An 11,894-nucleotide genomic window follows, 5' to 3' on the forward strand; every position below is an offset into this window, starting at 1 on the left:
GTGTAGGTGCCATTTGTACGATTGAATTGCAGCATGCATGTTTAAAGGAAATCATAAAGATATGGATTAAAGTTTTCCATTATCCCCAAAACTCTGAGCATAATCAGAAATGAATTGCTGCTATCAAGATGATATACAGTCTTGTTCAAAATAATAGCAGTACAATGTGACTAACCAGAATAATCAAGGTTTTTAGTATATTTTTTATTGTTACGTGGCAAACAAGTTACCAGTAGGTTCAGTAGATTCTCAGAAAACAAACAAGACCCAGCATTCATGATATGCACGCTCTTAAGGCTGTGCAATTGGGCAATTAGTTGAAAGGGGTGTGTTCAAAAAAATAGCAGTGTCTACCTTTGACTGTACAAACTCAAAACTATTTTGTACAAACATTTTTTTTTCTGGGGTTTAGCAATCCTGTGAATCACTAAACTAATATTTAGTTGTATGACCACAGTTTTTTAAAACTGCTTGACATCTATGTGGCATGGAGTCAACCAACTTGTGGCACCTCTCAGCTGTTATTCCACTCCATGATTCTTTAACAACATTCCACAATTCATTCACATTTCTTGGTTTTGCTTCAGAAACAGCATTTTTGATATCAGCCCACAAGTTCTCAATTGGATTAAGGTCTGGAGATTGGGCTGGCCACTCCATAACATAAATTTTGTTGGTTTGGAACCAAGACTTTGCCCATTTACTAGTGTGTTTTGGGTCATTGTCTTGTTGAAACAACCATTTCAAGGGCATGTCCTCTTTAGCATAGGGCAACATGACCTCTTCAAGTATTTTAACATATGCAAACTGATCCATGATCCCTGGTATGCGATAAATAGGCCCAACACCATAGTAGGAGAAACATGCCCATATCATGATGCTTGCACCTCCATGCTTCACTGTCTTCACTGTATACTGTGGCTTGAATTCAGAGTTTGGGGGTCGTCTCACAAACTGCCTGTGGCCCTTGGACCCAAAAAGAACAATTTTACTCTCATCAGTCCACAAAATGTTCCTCCATTTCTCTTTAGGCCAGTTGATGTGTTCCTTGGCAAATTGTAACCTCTTCTGCACATGCCTTTTTTAACAGAGGGACTTTGCGGGGGATCCTTGAAAATAGATTAACTTCACACAGACGTCTTCTAACTGTCACAGTACTTACAGGTAACTCCAGACTGTCTTTGATCATCCTGGAGGTGATCATTGGCTGAGCCTTTGTCATTCTGGTTATTCTTCTATCCATTTTGATGGTTGTCTTCCGTTTTCTTCCACGTCTCTCTGGTTTTGCTCTCCATTTTAAGGCATTGGAGATAATTTTAGCTGAACAGCCTATCATTTTTTGCACCTCTTTATAGGTTTTCCCCTCTCCAATCAACTTTTTAATCAAAGTACGCTGTTCTTCTGAACAATGTCTTGAACGACCCATTTTCCTCAGCTTTCAAATGCATGTTCAACAAGTGTTGGCTTCATCCTTAAATAGGGGCCACCTGATTCACACCTGTTTCTTCACAAAATTGATGACCTCAGTGATTGAATACCACACTGCTATTTTTTTGAACACACCCCTTTCAACTAATTCAACTAATTGCCCAATTGCACAGCCTTAAGAGCGTGCATATCATGAATGCTGGGTCTCATTTGTTTTCTGAGAATCTACTGAACCTACTGGTAACTTGTTTGCCACGTAGCAATAAAAAATAAACTAAAAACCTTGATTATTCTGGTTAGTCACATTGTACTGCTATTATTTTGAACAAGACTGTATGTCTGGCTGTATTTACATCAGTAGCATTAGGATTCTAGTCTACCTTCCATGACATAAACGTGTCATGACATGATGTATAATACAAAGTAGTTACATTTTTATATGTTCTTTTTAAAATATTGCAGCCCAAAACTTCACGTAATAATGCATTTGGATATTATTCACACAAATGACCTGCCAGAACCCAACTAAATGGCTGCACTTTATGAAAGTGACCACAGACAAATGCTCACCAGCAAATATGCTGCAAGTCTACTAAATGACATGACATTTGTTATTGACAGAATTTGATATTGAAAACATAGTTGGATCAGTTATGTATTGGCCCAGCCTATAATCACATACCAATGATTGCAGAGCTATACCACTATTTGACAATTTAACATGACAGAGCCTGAAAATGTTTTTATTAAAATATGTAACATTGCTTTATTGTTTCCAAATCCAATATGTGTTCACAGGTTTCATCAATGGATACATGATTTATGAAGTCCCTATTATTATGTTAAAATAACATTTCATCAATCATTCTGTTGGTATCCGTTTTAACAGTCATGTGACAATCGGACAAGGCTTAAACATTTAAATAGGTTGATGGAATCTTCAAGGACACCAAGCATATGGAGATTGGTCATTTATTTCAAAGTATTATTTCCTAACCCTGCCATTTCTGCTTCTGTGTGTGTGTTAGCTTATTCTTCACCATTGCTGTGTTATACTGTAGGTTAGCCCTGTGAGACGTATATCTCTATATCAGAACATCGTAGAGAACTTGTGGTGGGCTGTTTTGTCTCTTGTTAACAATTTTTGAAACCTTTTGTGTGGCAAATCTTGCCATGGCATGCACCACATCATATTCTCTACAGAAAATTGGTAAAATGTTAGTATTCCAGATTCTAAGTAGCAGCAAATCTACACAGGCATGCCCTTAAAGGGGTCATATTATGAGATTTTATTAAGATGTAAAATAAATTGTTTGTGTCCCCAGAGTGTGTATGTGAAGTGTTACCTCAAAATACTCCACAGACCATTTATGATTGCATGTTAAAATTGACACTTTGTAGGCCGGAGCAAAAGTGTGCCGTTTTTGGCTGTTACCTTTAAAATGCAAATGAGTGGATGAAATGCAAACACTGATCACAATGATGGTGGTTTGTTGTAATTGAATCTCAATTGTGAGGTCAATTATTTTTTTCCCTTCTTTCTCTCTGCACTAAATGGCAGTGCTGTGGTTGGATAGTGCAGATAAAGGGGGCAGTATTATTGTAATTCACTTTGCTACCTACCTCACAAAACAGGTCAAATTTGAACTACGTAAATTTTCACATGCTTACAGAGAATGGTTTTCCCAAAGAAAGTTACTGGGTTGATCTGTTTTACGTTGTCTAGGTTAATAGAAGAACTGGGGACCCAATTATACCACTTCCACATGGAAAAGTGAGATTTTCACGCTATGACCCCTTTAAGGTCCCAGATCGCTTGAACCCCGCTAATCGCTGCTTGCAGCTATATTTAGGGGTCAAGCCCCGAAGGGGCGAAGACCCCTAATGTATTTGTTAGTTTTCTTATTATTATTATTAGGGGTCAAGCCCAGAATGGGCGAAGACCCCTATTGTTTCTGTTAGTTTTCTTTTTCTTTTTCTTTTTCTTTTTCTTTTTCTTTTTCTTCCTCCGCCATTGCGGTCTATGGCAGCCTATAGAACCGTACGTAGGAAAGTTATGAAATTTGGCACACTGATAGAAGACTGTCCAAAAAGTCTCCACAGCAAATTTGAAGTCTGTATCTCTAACCCGCTAGCGCCACCAACAGTCCAAATTTGCACTTATGTATTTGCCTATAACTTCTGACCTGTAAGTCCTAGACACTAAATTCTTGTATCCTCTGATTCCTTGGCTCAAGACGATTCGATTGGACCCTATGACGTCATTTTCCGTCATGAAAAATTTTCCGCCATTTTGATTTATTCATAAAACCTACTTTGCGAACTTGTCCTAGAGCTTTTGCCCAATTGCCACGAAAAATGGTTTGTAGCATCTAGAGACACTCAGGGCAAAAAGTTATTAAAAGAATTTTGATAAACCATTCCGTTTTTGTATAGCGCGTCAACAAATTTTACGTAGAGCCCAAAAAACAGGTTTTAGTGTGTATCTTCGCCAATCTTATGTCTATTGACGCCACACTTGGTAGTTGTGATGCCAGTGAGGATCTGAGGGGGCATGCAGAGTTTCGTCACAGCACCACCTAGTGGTCATACGAATGTTGTGCATGCTTATAACTTTGGCTCTGATCTGTGTTTTTTCACGGGACTTGTTTCGCTGAAGTCCAGAATAGTTGCCGAGTCCAACCTTACCAAACATGCCAGATTTCGCCTTACGGTTAGCCCTGCGCAGCAAAACAGCACTTAAAAAACACGCGCGAATATCTCCGCGAGCGTAATTCTGATCGACTCGAAAACATCATAGGAAGAATATTGCATTACCTTCTGAACAAAAAGTTCTATTGGCGTTGTATTAAAATTTTCATCAGAAATGGCCGAAAATTGCAAAAAACGAAAAATTACCTTTAAATTTTCTGTTTTTACACATAAATGGTTATAACTTCGTAACGCAAAGAGATTTTTTCACCATATTTGATACGCTGATGTACGACCACAGTCTGAGGCTATACAAAAAAAATTGTATGCTTGCACCACTAGTTGGCCTTATAATTGAATAAAACCTTTGAAATCAAGCCACCCTATGGTCATACAACTGTTTCTTCACTAAACTAAAGTGTATAGTCATAAAACTAGCAAGATGTAACACAGTTATGACCTGAGGTTGCATGCACGAATTTTGTCATTGCGCCACCTACTGGTTTTGAGACAGAATATGGCATTTTTTGGCCTAAAACTACTGCAACAACACATCTAAAACCATGAGTCATCATGGATTATTCCTTTCATGGCTTTGACTATAATCACTAGTGGATGTCCATTTACTCTCTAGCAACCAATGAGAATACCTTATCAACTGTTTTTGCAAGAGTTTTTTCTCTGCATCAGAACATCGCAGAGACATGGGGATGGTCTCTTTTGACTCTTTTAACTTGTTGTTACATGTTGTGACCCATGTTTGCCCACTGTAAGCATCACATACATGTCCTTCAGTGCTCTAATGTCCCATGATTGTCAATAACCGAAGGACAGTTGCAGTAGACAAGAACATAGATTATTTTTGTTGATTACTTTGCATTTTTTCATCTGAAATCATTAGGTTTACCTAAGTTCTTCAGTCTGCTTATCCAAACGCAACTTTACATCCTTCTGTGCCCTTTTCGGCTTGACCCCGGTGATTGCTGCTTGCAGCTATATTTATTATTATTATTATTCTTCTTCTTCTTCTTCCGCCATTGCGGTCTATGGCAGCCCATAGAACCGTACGTAGGAAAGTTATGAAATTTGGCACACTGATAAAGGACAGTCCAATGTGTCCCCACAGCAAATTTGGAGTCTCTAACTCCAACCCTCTAGCGCCACCAACAGTCTAAAGTTGCACTTACGTTTTTGTTTATAACTTCTGACCCATACGTCCTAGAAACGAAATTCTTGTTTCCTCTGATTCCTTGGCTCAAGACGATTCGACTGGACCCTATGACGTCATTTTCCGTCATGAAAATTTTTCCGCCATTTTGAATTATTCGTAAAACCTACTTTTGCGAACTCGTCCTAGAGCTTTTGCCCGATTTCCACGAAAATCGGTATGTAGCATCTACAGACCCTCACGGCAAAAAGTTATGGAATTCATGTCGATTCGCCAATCTGTTTGCGTAAACCGCGTCAACAAATTTTACGTAGAGTGCAAAAAAACGGATTTGAGGCTGTATCTTCGCCAAACTTAAGCCTATTGAAACGACACTTGGTACTTGTGATGCCAGTCAGAAACTGAGAGCGCATGCCCAGTTTCGTCGCAGCGCCACCTAGTGGTAAGACGAATGTTTTACACACCTATAACTTTGGCTGTGATCGACGTATTTTCATGGGACTTGTTTCCTTGGAGTCCTGAATAGTTGCCGAGTCCAACGATACCAAACATGCCAGAATTGGCCTTACGGTTAACCCTGCGCGGCAAAATAGCACTTAAAAAACACGCGCGAATATCTCCGCGAGCGTAATTCTGATCGACTCGAAAACATCATAGGAAGAATATTGCATTACCTTCTGAACAAAAAGTTCTATTGGCATTGTATTAAAATTTTCATCAGAAATGGCTGAAAATTGCAAAAAACGAAAAATTACCTTTAAATTTTGTGTTTTTACACATAAATGGCTATAACTTCGTAACGCAAAGAGATTTTTTTACCATATTTGATACCCTGATGTATGAGCATATTTTGAGGCCACACAAAAAAAATTGTATGCTTGCACCACTAGGTGGCCCTATAATTGAACAAAACCTTTGATATCAAGCCAGCCCTATGGTCATACAACTGTTTCTTCACTAAACTAAAGTGTATAGTCATAAAACTAGCTAGATGTAACACAGTTATGACCTGAGGTTGCATGCACAATTTTGTCATTGCGCCACCTACTGGTTTTGAGATAGAATAACGCATTTTTTGCCTAAAACTACTGCAACAACACTTCTAAAACCATGAGTCATCATGGATTATTCCTTTCATGGCTTTGACTATAATCACTGATGGTTGCCAATTCACTCCCTAGCAACCAATGAGAATACCTTATCAACCGTTTTTGCAAAAGCTATATCTCTGCATCGGAACACCGTAGAGACACGGGGGTGGGCTCTTTTCACTAATTAAACTTGGTTTAACTAGGTTCTTCAGTCTGCTTATCCAATCTCAATTTTACATCCTTTTGGGTCCTTTTCGGCTTGACCCCGGTATTGCTGCTTGCAGCTATATTTAGGGGTCAAGCCCAGAATGGGCGAAGACCCCTATTGTTTCTGTTAGTTTTCTTTTTCTTTTTCTTTTTCTTTTTCTTTTTCTTTTTCTTCCTCCGCCATTGCGGTCTATGGCAGCCTATAGAACCGTACGTAGGAAAGTTATGAAATTTGGCACACTGATAGAAGACTGTCCAAAAAGTCTCCACAGCAAATTTGAAGTCTGTATCTCTAACCCGCTAGCGCCACCAACAGTCCAAATTTGCACTTATGTATTTGCCTATAACTTCTGACCTGTAAGTCCTAGACACTAAATTCTTGTATCCTCTGATTCCTTGGCTCAAGACGATTCGATTGGACCCTATGACGTCATTTTCCGTCATGAAAAATTTTCCGCCATTTTGATTTATTCATAAAACCTACTTTGCGAACTTGTCCTAGAGCTTTTGCCCAATTGCCACGAAAAATGGTTTGTAGCATCTAGAGACACTCAGGGCAAAAAGTTATTAAAAGAATTTTGATAAACCATTCCGTTTTTGTATAGCGCGTCAACAAATTTTACGTAGAGCCCAAAAAACAGGTTTTAGTGTGTATCTTCGCCAATCTTATGTCTATTGACGCCACACTTGGTAGTTGTGATGCCAGTGAGGATCTGAGGGGGCATGCAGAGTTTCGTCACAGCACCACCTAGTGGTCATACGAATGTTGTGCATGCTTATAACTTTGGCTCTGATCTGTGTTTTTTCACGGGACTTGTTTCGCTGAAGTCCAGAATAGTTGCCGAGTCCAACCTTACCAAACATGCCAGATTTCGCCTTACGGTTAGCCCTGCGCAGCAAAACAGCACTTAAAAAACACGCGCGAATATCTCCGCGAGCGTAATTCTGATCGACTCGAAAACATCATAGGAAGAATATTGCATTACCTTCTGAACAAAAAGTTCTATTGGCGTTGTATTAAAATTTTCATCAGAAATGGCCGAAAATTGCAAAAAACGAAAAATTACCTTTAAATTTTCTGTTTTTACACATAAATGGTTATAACTTCGTAACGCAAAGAGATTTTTTCACCATATTTGATACGCTGATGTACGACCACAGTCTGAGGCTATACAAAAAAAATTGTATGCTTGCACCACTAGTTGGCCTTATAATTGAATAAAACCTTTGAAATCAAGCCACCCTATGGTCATACAACTGTTTCTTCACTAAACTAAAGTGTATAGTCATAAAACTAGCAAGATGTAACACAGTTATGACCTGAGGTTGCATGCACGAATTTTGTCATTGCGCCACCTACTGGTTTTGAGACAGAATATGGCATTTTTTGGCCTAAAACTACTGCAACAACACATCTAAAACCATGAGTCATCATGGATTATTCCTTTCATGGCTTTGACTATAATCACTAGTGGATGTCCATTTACTCTCTAGCAACCAATGAGAATACCTTATCAACTGTTTTTGCAAGAGTTTTTTCTCTGCATCAGAACATCGCAGAGACATGGGGATGGTCTCTTTTGACTCTTTTAACTTGTTGTTACATGTTGTGACCCATGTTTGCCCACTGTAAGCATCACATACATGTCCTTCAGTGCTCTAATGTCCCATGATTGTCAATAACCGAAGGACAGTTGCAGTAGACAAGAACATAGATTATTTTTGTTGATTACTTTGCATTTTTTCATCTGAAATCATTAGGTTTACCTAAGTTCTTCAGTCTGCTTATCCAAACGCAACTTTACATCCTTCTGTGCCCTTTTCGGCTTGACCCCGGTGATTGCTGCTTGCAGCTATATTTATTAGGGGTCAAGCCCCGAAGGGGCGAAGACCCCTATTGTATTTGTTAGTTTTCTTATTATTATTATTATTCTTCTTCTTCTTCTTCTTCTTCCGCCATTGCGGTCTATGGCAGCCCATAGAACCGTACGTAGGAAAGTTATGAAATTTGGCACACTGATAAAGGACAGTCCAATGTGTCCCCACAGCAAATTTGGAGTCTCTAACTCCAACCCTCTAGCGCCACCAACAGTCTAAAGTTGCACTTACGTTTTTGTTTATAACTTCTGACCCGTACGTCCTAGAAACGAAATTCTTGTTTCCTCTGATTCCTTGGCTCAAGACGATTCGACTGGACCCTATGACGTCATTTTCCGTCATGAAAATTTTTCCGCCATTTTGAATTATTCGTAAAACCTACTTTTGCGAACTCGTCCTAGAGCTTTTGCCCGATTTCCACGAAAATCGGTATGTAGCATCTACAGACCCTCACGGCAAAAAGTTATGGAATTCATGTCGATTCGCCAATCTGTTTGCGTAAACCGCGTCAACAAATTTTACGTAGAGTGCAAAAAAACGGATTTGAGGCTGTATCTTCGCCAAACTTAAGCCTATTGAAACGACACTTGGTACTTGTGATGCCAGTCAGGAACTGAGAGCGCATGCCCAGTTTCGTCGCAGCGCCACCTAGTGGTAAGACGAATGTTTTACACACCTATAACTTTGGCTGTGATCGACGTATTTTCATGGGACTTGTTTCCTTGGAGTCCTGAATAGTTGCCGAGTCCAACGATACCAAACATGCCAGAATTGGCCTTACGGTTAACCCTGCGCGGCAAAATAGCACTTAAAAAACACGCGCGAATATCTCCGCGAGCGTAATTCTGATCGACTCGAAAACATCATAGGAAGAATATTGCATTACCTTCTGAACAAAAAGTTCCATTGGCATTGTATTAAAATTTTCATCAGAAATGGCTGAAAATTGCAAAAAACGAAAAATTACCTTTAAATTTTGTGTTTTTACACATAAATGGCTATAACTTCGTAACGCAAAGAGATTTTTTTACCATATTTGATACCCTGATGTATGAGCATATTTTGAGGCCACACAAAAAATATTGTATGCTTGCACCACTAGGTGGCCCTATAATTGAACAAAACCTTTGATATCAAGCCAGCCCTATGGTCATACAACTGTTTCTTCACTAAACTAAAGTGTATAGTCATAAAACTAGCTAGATGTAACACAGTTATGACCTGAGGTTGCATGCACAATTTTGTCATTGCGCCACCTACTGGTTTTGAGATAGAATAACGCATTTTTTGCCTAAAACTACTGCAACAACACTTCTAAAACCATGAGTCATCATGGATTATTCCTTTCATGGCTTTGACTATAATCTCTGATGGTTGCCAATTCACTCCCTAGCAACCAATGAGAATACCTTATCAACCGTTTTTGCAAAAGCTATATCTCTGCATCGGAACACCGTAGAGACACGGGGGTGGGCTCTTTTCACTAATTAAACTTGGTTTAACTAGGTTCTTCAGTCTGCTTATCCAATCTCAATTTTACATCCTTTTGGGCCCTTTTCGGCTTGACCCCGGTATTGCTGCTTGCAGCTATATTTAGGGGTCAAGCCCCGAAGGGGCGAAGACCCCTATTGTATTTGTTAGTTTTCTTATTATTATTATTATTCTTCTTCTTCTTCCGCCATTGCGGTCTATGGCAGCCCATAGAACCGTACGTAGGAAAGTTATGAAATTTGGCACACTGATAAAGGACAGTCCAATGTGTCCCCACAGCAAATTTGGAGTCTCTAACTCCAACCCTCTAGCGCCACCAACAGTCTAAAGTTGCACTTACGTTTTTGTTTATAACTTCTGACCCGTACGTCCTAGAAACGAAATTCTTGTTTCCTCTGATTCCTTGGCTCAAGACGATTCGACTGGACCCTATGACGTCATTTTCCGTCATGAAAATTTTTCCGCCATTTTGAATTATTCGTAAAACCTACTTTTGCGAACTCGTCCTAGAGCTTTTGCCCGATTTCCACGAAAATCGGTATGTAGCATCTACAGACCCTCCCGGCAAAAAGTTATGGAATTCATGTCGATTCGCCAATCTGTTTGCGTAAACCGCGTCAACAAATTTTACGTAGAGTGCAAAAAAACGGATTTGAGGCTGTATCTTCGCCAAACTTAAGCCTATTGAAACGACACTTGGTACTTGTGATGCCAGTCAGGAACTGAGAGCGCATGCCCAGTTTCGTCGCAGCGCCACCTAGTGGTAAGACGAATGTTTTACACACCTATAACTTTGGCTGTGATCGACGTATTTTCATGGGACTTGTTTCCTTGGAGTCCTGAATTGTTGCCGAGTCCAACGATACCAAACATGCCAGAATTGGCCTTACGGTTAACCCTGCGCGGCAAAATAGCACTTAAAAAACACGCGCGAATATCTCCGCGAGCGTAATTCTGATCGACTCGAAAACATCATAGGAAGAATATTGCATTACCTTCTGAACAAAAAGTTCTATTGGCATTGTATTAAAATTTTCATCAGAAATGGCTGAAAATTGCAAAAAACGAAAAATTACCTTTAAATTTTGTGTTTTTACACATAAATGGTTATAACTTCACAACGAAAAGAGATTTTTTCACCAGATTTGATACGCTGATGTATGAGCAGAGTCTGAGGCCACACAAAAAAATTGGTATGCCTGAACCACTAGGTGGCCCTATAATTGAACATAATCTTTCATATCAAGCAAGCCCTATGGTCATACAACTATTTCTTTACTGAACTAAAGTGTATAGTCACGAAACTAGCTAGATGTAACGCAGTCATGACCTGAGGTTGCATGCACGATTCTGTCATAGTGCCACCTAGTGGTTTGGAGATAGAAAATAGCTATATTTGCCTAAAAATACTGCAACAACACATCTAAAATCATAAGTCATCATGGATTCTTCATTTCATGGCTTGGACTATAATCACTGGTGGATGTGAATTTACTCTCTAGCAACCAATGAGAATACCTTATGAACCGTTTTTGAAAGAGCTTTTTCTTTGCATCAGAACATCGTAGAGACATGGGGATGGTCTCTTTTGACTGATTTAACTTGTTGTAACATGTTGTGTTTTATGCCACTGCAAACATCACTCACATGTCCTTCAGTGCTCTAATGTTCCATGATTGTCAATAACAGAAGGATGATTGCAGTAGACAATAACATAGATTATTTTTGTTGATTACTTTTGCGTTTTTTTCATTTGACATCATGAGGTTTACATAGGTTCTTTAGTATTCTTATCCAAACTCAACTTTACACCCTTCTGTGCCCTTTTCGGCTTGACCCCGGTATTGCTGCTTGCAGCTATATTTATTATTATTATTCTTCTTCTTCTTCTTCCGCCATTGCGGTCTATGGCAGCCCATAGAACCGTACGTAGGAAAGTT

The sequence above is a fragment of the Paramisgurnus dabryanus genome, chromosome 4, assembly GCF_030506205.2.
Source record: "Paramisgurnus dabryanus chromosome 4, PD_genome_1.1, whole genome shotgun sequence".
Classification (NCBI taxonomy): Eukaryota; Metazoa; Chordata; class Actinopteri; order Cypriniformes; family Cobitidae; genus Paramisgurnus; species Paramisgurnus dabryanus.